Consider the following 9021-nt stretch of genomic DNA (forward strand, 5'->3'; position numbering starts at 1 on the left):
CACAGCGTCACACACGGCGGGCTAGAGTGAGTGGCGGCGGGCGGACTTGAGTGAGCAGAGGCGGGTGGGCTTGAGAACGGCGTGGCCGGCAGATTCGACGAAGGAGCGTCCGGCAGGCTTGCGGCAACCACATGTGACGACCCCGGGCTGGACTCCGCTTCGTCCACGGTGAAAGCCGATCCGGCGATCCACAGCGCAAAGTTGATGTATTTCCTCAGCGACCAGCACAGATCAGCTCTAGGCATGACGAAGCGGATAGTCCTCTTTTGGAAGGCCAAACAATGTACTACAGCAAGAATAAAAGTTACGCCTTCTTTCTTTGCGTGAACATTTGGGCAGCGTTATGCAAATCTTCCCACATCGTGACGTAGACATGTGGGGGCGTGTTAGAACGAGCCGTTTTAGGTAGGCGTGGTTGACTCTTAACTTTTATAAAGAATATCTCTTTGGATTTGAGACTTTAGTCTTTGCAACTTTACAGATCTTCTTTATGCACCAAGAGCTTGTAACACTCCAAAGAGAAAGGAACAATTGAAATTGCATCATATGACCCCTTTAACATATGTACAGTAAATTGCAGCCTTGAATACATGCTTTTGCCAGCTACCATCTACTGTATGTTAGCAATCACATAGCAGGCTCTAAGTACCAAGGTTTATGGGAATCTCCATAGAATATCCTTCTCAAGGAGTCAAGCTCCTTTTTTCATCATGTTTGAAGTGATCTTGACAGAACTAAAAGTATCAGTATTATTTTTCTGATATCTTAAGGCACTCGTCCTCATAATTTCCTTCATTTCCATTTATCAATTCAAAACAGCTCATAAATGACCCTTAAGGGATGTCGTATCAAACTGCAGTACCTTCATTTAGCGCTGATGAAATGCACTTTGATGTTGTTCCATTGACATTTCAAAGCGAAATTGCACAGAAATTCGGTTCATATTGTTGAAATTATTTAGCATGAAGCTCACTTCCACCGCAATGTCTTGTCATTTGGTCTCAAACCAATTATGGTAATAATGCTTCAATTGGCTAGATAAATACTCTGGCTCGAAAGCTCTCAAAGAATAGATCTGGGCAATATTTCGCAATGCGAGCTGTTTTTTCACATCCAATTTTCATAATGAATATTTATTCAATCAGTTACGAAGCTCAGTGCGAAAAGGCACAGCCCCTGAGGACGTGCGGCGGCTTTAGCCAGCGGCCTGTGACATTTCACAATGGTAATGCCATGAAATATTTCACCATCTTGGTGGCATTTCTCATCATCACCATGTTTTATCTGATCCTGAATGCGGGATGAACGTAGTGCGCTGAAAACTTCATGAAGCATTATGTCTTGTGATTCATGGAAGGATAGTCTACCGTAGTCTAATTTTTCATCTCAAACGCAAAGCTTTTCATTAATTATTCGAGAGAATTACGCAACGCACATCACACGGCCTGCCCGACTGCGTCTGGTCATCAGGAAACAGCAGACGGAGAGATATGAAGATACATCAGTTGACATTTTCGCTCGACTCTCTTACAAGCAGACAGCTCTGACAGACAAGCCGCTAACAGCGTTCTATTGACCCCAAAATCACTGAATCCCTTTAAAAGAATGCAATGACAGATCGGTGGGTCGTCCTTTACAGAAAGAACACTCAATAAGTTGACATATTTGTGCTTAGTTTCTCACTTTTGCCTGACAGAGCTGTCAAAGCATTCATTCCTGGGAAATATCACGAATGTTCTAATCTCGAATGGCTGTCAGGCGTTTTTCCAGGAATAAATGTGAAACTTTAAAGCAAGTAATGAGAAGGCGTATCGCAATTTTCTGAGAAGCGATTCGGAGTGCTACCTTAAAAAGGAATGGATCTTCCCACGAGGGGCATGCGGAATGATGAATTGCATATGATATGACACGGAGAGCTTGAGAGGGAAAGGGAGGTAGCGCTTTTTAATGCTGTTGTCTAGTTGCTTTCATTCTCTGCACTGCTCCCTGCGTTGTCTTCGGTTTTTCATTCTCAAGCTATTCTCCCCCATATTGTCCCATTCATCTGCCCTGACACCAAGACAATGGCTGAGGGACCATCACATGCCTCTCAGCACTTTGAAAAATGAACTCTTTCTTACTATCCTCTTACATTCTCAGCAGTATAAAACACCCTACATCTCTCAGCATGTCTACGCCGGCGCTCTGAATCAGGCTTCTTGTGATTGAAGCCAAACGAGAGCGTGGTGGAGATTTCTTTTTCAGGATGAAGGTTAAAATCAGTCTGTAGAAAGATCACAGGGGTCACAGCTCTCGACTGGTGCGAAAGCGCAGACGTGTGTCCCTGAGGTGCGGACAATAGCAAATTGCCTTTCAAATAGAAAGGGTCACTTCCGCTCTCAATGGAACAGAAATGTTGATCGTGTTAAAGCGATAGTTAACCCAAACATGAAAATTCTGTCATCATTTACTCACCCTCATGTCGTTCCAAACCTGTATGAGTTGCTTTCTTATGTTGAACACAAAAGAAGATATTTTGAAGATTGCTGGTAATCAAACAGTTGGTGGTTTCCATTGACTTCCATAGTATTTTTTTTTTCCTACTATGGAAGTCAATGGCAACCACCAACTGTTTGATTACCAGCAATCTTCAAAATATCTTCTTGGACATTTCAGAGAATATAGGTTTTATTCAGAAAAGGTTTTAAATGGACAATGCTGAAGAAAAACATTAAGGATTTTTTAAAGCAAATGCCCATATTAAAACCTAGTGAACCGACTCATTGTCCACATAAGAAACTGATTTGAAAATCTAGATGGTATAGTTCACCCAAAAATGAAAATTATGTCATCATTTACTCAAACTCATACTGGTTTCGAACAAGTGGAGGGTCTTTCTTCTGCTGAACACAAAACAAGATATTTTGAAGAATGCTGGTAACCAACTAGTTGATGGTAGCCATCGACTTCCTTTATAAGAAAAAAAATACAATGGACGTCAGTGGCTACTGTCAACTGTTACCAACATACTTCGAAATATCTTCTTTTGTGTTGAGCAGCCAAGAATTTGCCTCAGACACCCAAACTGTGTTAGAATACACATTTATTTATTTATTTATTTAGTAATTTAGCAGACACTTTTATCCAAAGCGACTTACAAATGAGGACAATAAAAGCAGTCAAAACTAACAAAATACATACTTTCTACTATATAGTAGTTGAAAAGCAATAATGTGAATTCCCAAATTCACAGTATTCATAAAACAGTAGGCAAAAGTTATGCTTTGGAAGGTGCAAATCTTATGTGAAATGTTCTGTCTCTTTCTGCAAAGATAATTTTCACATGATCTGTGAGAAATGTGGGGAGTGAAGGTCTAGACTAGAATATGCTTTATAATAGATCTAAATTAGTTTTGAGTTTGTTTAGAAAAAGTACTGCATTAAAAAAATTAATTTCATCTTTTGTAATGTGTATATATGTATTTATACAGTTTACAAATAAACATGCTTGACATTTTGAAACAAATTATTTTAACTATTTCATTAATAGGACACCAATTTTTTAAAGAAAATGATTAATTCCAACACAAGTCACACTTTTTTTGGTTCATGCATTCTAGGGATAATTATGGTGTCAAATAACACATTTAAATTTATCACTACATGTCAGTACAGACTAAATTATATTTCCCTGGGCTCATCAGTGTGTAGAGTAAAACCTTGACCAAAATTATCTTATAAAGTAGCATAATTAGTTGAATATAATGCCCAAAAAGCATCTACTGTAGGTAGGCACCACACTGGGATTTGAGACACATGTTAACATGTCATATGCTGTACAGAAGAAAAGCTGCAGAGAATGCTGGAAGACCTAATATTTAATCAGTTCAGCACTGATAGGAGTATACCAGAGCACTGTCAAAACAAATGTGTAACACACTACTCAGCTTTTAAAACTACAGTACAATGTCTTGAAGGTAAAAAAGCCTTTTCTTTTTAATGGTTTTTAATTTTGCTGGATGTAAAACACTAAGCTCCATCAGACCCCCGGTGTGTTGTTCAGGCAGAAAACAAACGGCCTATTTGTTGTTTAGACAGCGTCTTCAAAAAAAGAAGACAAAAAATTAGTACCGCACCTTCTCTTATAGTGCATTAGGTGCTCCGAGGCACAATTGCTTGTGTGTAATGTTCAAAATGATTGTTGACTTTACACCCTAATTCTGTTCCCAGTCCACCACGAGCCACTCAGTCTGCTGACACGATACGGACAATAGAAACTGCAAACACATTCTCCCAGTACTTGCTAGGCCAATGAAAACATCGTCAGCTGCCTGGTGATTACTGCTGTGGGCACATCATTGATCTCCCAGAGAGCTGGTCCATCCCGTCACCGCTTTCACATAATGGCCAAACTTTTTCCCTGGGCTCTAATCGATACACCGTGAGAGCCTTCACTAATGTGGCCAGGCCGCGATGGCGAAACCCCCATTAACTTTGATCTGTGCAGAGTGGATCACCTCCCTGCATTCAGAGTGCCTTCATTGACCCAGTGCATCCAGTGCGCTTTAAACCAACAATCCAAACGTACCACAACTCGGTATTAGTACCATTACACCATTTACTTACGCACATCCTCTTTGGCGATAATCAAAACGGCAGACTTGAAACGGATGCATAATTAATTTTTGTTTTGATTTAGCTTCATGAAAGGGGAATCTTTAAATAATGTATGCCTCTACGGTGTCGTTTTTTAATAAGGTTTGCTCTCAGAGCCTTACGTATTCCTTGCTGTCCTAAAGGAAGAACTGGTTATTGGGTGGTATCGATTCTCTTCCAAGCCCCTCTAGCGAGGAGACATTAGTCAGCTCTGGCTGCCTGCCAACTAGTCTACATAACTGAGACTCTGGCGTGTTGCATTCAGGTTGAAGGATATTTTTAATCTTGTATATGCAGCCACTGTAAATCGGGTTATTTTCATAATTAAGAGAAATTGCTGCACCACGAGATCAATAGGGTTAAAGATATACAACCTACGGCAATAAAGAGCCAATCTGAATTTGGATTTGCAGTTAGGCCGTGTTTAGCAAGAGTGCTGGAACTCGGTAAGGCAGAATTACAATAGAAAGACAGATGATTCACTGTTCAGTGTGAGAAAATATTACAAAACAAACGTGTTCGGACAAATTAGAGGAATGTTCTTGGGTCAATACAAGTTAAACTCAATCGACAGCACTAGTGGCATAATGTTGATTGCCAAATTATTGTCCAGTTTTACAACTTTGTTTGCCGTGACAAACATGAGGCCTAAAACCCTAAAATGACCTTACAGCTCAAATAATACACACGTTTTTTACAGAAGAATTAGTTTGTGGTTTTATAAAATTATAAGCTTCACATTTCTGCTTTTAAAGGGATAGTTCCCCCTAAAAATGAAAATTCTGTCATTAATTACTCACCCTCATGTCGTTCCGAACCCGTAAATCCTTTGTTCATCTGTGGAACACAAATTAAGATATTGTTCATGAAATCTGAGAGCTTTCTGACCCTGCATAGACAGCAATGTAACCACCACGATCAAGGCCCAGAAAGGTAGTAAGGACATCAGTGGTTCAACTGTAATTTTATGAAAACAAAACTTTTCAACAATTTCTTCTCTTCCGTGTCAGTCGGCGTGCGAAAATAAATTGTTTAATAAAGTCATTATTTTTGCTTTCTTTGCACACAAAAGGTATTCTCGTAGCTTCATAAAATTAAAGTTGAACCACTGATGTTACATGGACTATTTTAACGATGGTCTTTCTACCTTTCCTAGTACCTTTCTTGAATGTGGTAGTTGCATTGCTGCCTATGCAGGGTCAGAAAGCATTCGGATTTCATTAAAAATATTTTAATTTGTGAACCACGGTCTTACGGGTTTGGAACGACATGAGGGTGAGTAATTAATGACAGAATTTTCATTTTTGGGTGAACAATCCCTTTAAATTCTCCAAAAATTGCCTCATCATAACCTCGAGAGAAAAAATATTTTATGTGGTAAGCAAAATTATACTACAAATACTGTCGATTGAGCTCAACTTGCATAGAACCGGGAATATTCCTTAATTCAGTTTCTTTGAATCTGTCTCAAATTTTTCTTCTGGTGGTTCAGCTAAGACTTCCCATCTGTAATTAGTTACAAATTGGACGTATTGCTAATCCTCAGTTTAGACTTTGCATTTACATTTACTTTTATGTTCCTGGAAGATGCTTTGGTGCAAACGTCTCCCCTGGTTTAAATAATGATCGGATTCTTTCCTCTGGGTTGTAGATGTGAGGTCGCCCGGGAAGATGAGAGACGCTCGGGGGGGTTAGAGTGCCGGTTGAATTCATCAGCCCGCAGGGAAACCGGCATCCCACCCGGCCAACGTTTTCAAAGAGCCCAAATGTGCAATTATAAACACACTGAAGGGGAGTTGCTTCATTTTACTTTTCCATTATTTCAGGGCCGAGTTGAATCATTTGGAGAGAAATAATGAGTCAACCTAATCAAGGACTTCCGCTTTTTGCTCAACAATAATTACATAGTCAGACCCGCTGCAGAGCTGTATGATTTATGACAGGACATGATGGATATTAATGGATTTCTTAATTGGTGCATATGTTTATGAAATTGGCTGGCTGGCACTGACATAACAGGCTGTCAGGTAATGCGAGCCCTCTTCAGAAACTGCCTGGGTGGCTGCAAGGATAGAAAGCTGTTTGCTGCAGCTCTGTCTCTGCAAATAAAAAGGAATAAGAGAAGAAAAGAATGGAAAAAAAAAACCCAGGCTGAATTGAGGAAACCCACCGTGCTTGTGTAAAAATAATGTATCACTGTCGCATGAATGCATTTTTAATGCTTTTTTTGTTCAAGAATGACTAGAAACAAAGACTCCACAACATTAAACTTTCATAAACAAACCCGCTCGCTTTTTATTGGAACTAACTGCGAAGAAAGTACTTTAGTGAGGTTCTCATATAGTACGGTTGCGTCACCACAGGGAATGACTGATTTTATTCCTTTTCGTTTGCGTCTTGAGCTCAGACAGAACTGTCAAAACAAGACTCTCTGCCTATAGGTCAAATTAGTTGATTGTTCTCTCAACTCGCTTCCTGAGCCCATAAGATCATTATAGTAACTAAATACCAGTTTAATAGAGCATGTGGTTTGTGGGCAGATGTGTGTATGAGATGCTGGCATGGTTCGCTTGCTTTTATGATATGCGTGATCTGAATTCCTCGTAATTAAATAGCCAAACAAACTGTAAATTATCTCTCCAATTATTTGCACTGGATGTAGTCAGTCATGGCTAAAATGTTCAGGTTTAGTCTACTCATCAGAATTCAGACATCCGGGAAGGTAAATTGTCATTGAGGTACTGGCGATGGTGAGCTCACAGCATTAGGCGAGGAAGAGAATCCGATTTAATTTAATTGTAATTCTTCTTAATGCAATTTGCTCCGTGCCTCAGTGAGGTAGAAGATGCGAGGAATGGTATCATGCCGTTTGATCAAATAACACCATGTAAAACAACCTGAAGATGCGTTTTATGTAAGATCTGAGCTTTTGGAACTCGATTTCAAAAGTTCAACTGTATGATCTAGTTAAGGAGTCTCTAAAAGCCTCACAAAAGTCTGGTAAAATTGTACTAGGTTATTTACAAGCCATCATTTCACACACATGGGTTGTTGCTTCTAGTTTGTTATGCGCCATGGTGTAGATATTGCTTACGAGTAATAGCAGTGATGATGATATTTAAGGAGATTGATTATCATACAGCAAAAAAGGCAGTCTTTTCTCCATTTAAAACAAAAAAAAAGTTTACACTTTATTTTAAGGCGTCCTTGTTACTGTGTAAATATACATTAAGTACTGAGTAATTAATCACCAGCATGAACCAGCAAAGACAAGGGAGCAGCACAATATAAAGGGAGCAGAGCACACGAGGATCAGGTGAACACAACTGGACAAACAAGGACTAAACAAGGGGGCGTGGTGATTGAAAACGAGGAGGCAGGACAAGAGGAACACATGGCCAACACAAACAAAGACACAGCCATGTGCTCAGGCACAAAATAAACAAAGAAACATTAAACAAAGACAGGACAGACAAGACTGTCAGGGCAGGATCCTGACAATTTCATACTACTTCATCGTCAAGTATTTCTGCCTCAGTTAAATAAAAAAATGATTCTCAGTCATAAAAAAATGAGAACATTTCTTGTAATAATGACATAACGTCATAATAATGAGAAGTCTTTTTTCCCAAAAATTTTAAAACATAACTCATAATTGTGAGAAAATTTGTCATTATGAGACACCAAGCCATAATTTCGAGAAAGCATATGAGAAACAAAGTCATTATGATGAGAAATTTTCAACCTAAATATGTATTTTATGTAAGATTTGAGTTTCAAAAGTTCAACTGTAACTGTAGTTTAGGAGTTTCTAACTCCTATCAGAAATCAAATCAGTGTAAAATCATACTAGTATAATTACAAGTCATTTCATAATCAAATCTGTTGCTGCTTGTAGTCTGTTGAGATGCATGGAGCAAATATTGCTTGCGAGTGATTGGCGCTGCTGACAATATTTAAGGAGATTCATTATCAAACAGAAGAAAATGGCAGACGTTTCTCCACGTGTGGCTCAGGTCTCCAACAGATCGAAGCTGAGAGAAAGAAGAAAAGGATGTTCTGCTCGGATGGACTCCTCTACATCTGCCCTCTGGGCTTGCGGTTTCTCATTAAATGCAGACAAAGACTCCATGTTTTTCAGCTCCTGACGGGCCCAGACTGAAGGCACGGGGACCGTGGACGCACTCGTCCCATCTGCGGCTCTGACTCGCGGGCCTGCCCTGAGAAAAAGGAAGAGCTGCGGAAGAAATCGAAAGGAGAGCAATAGCACAATCTCATTTTTCAACTGCGACTGTCACCGATGATGCACGATGTGTATAAACACACATACACACACACACACACACACACACACACACACACACACACACACACACACAAAAATCG

The sequence above is a fragment of the Sinocyclocheilus anshuiensis genome, unplaced genomic scaffold, assembly GCF_001515605.1.
Source record: "Sinocyclocheilus anshuiensis isolate Anshui unplaced genomic scaffold, SAMN03320099.WGS_v1.1 scaffold260, whole genome shotgun sequence".
Taxonomy (NCBI): Eukaryota; Metazoa; Chordata; class Actinopteri; order Cypriniformes; family Cyprinidae; genus Sinocyclocheilus; species Sinocyclocheilus anshuiensis.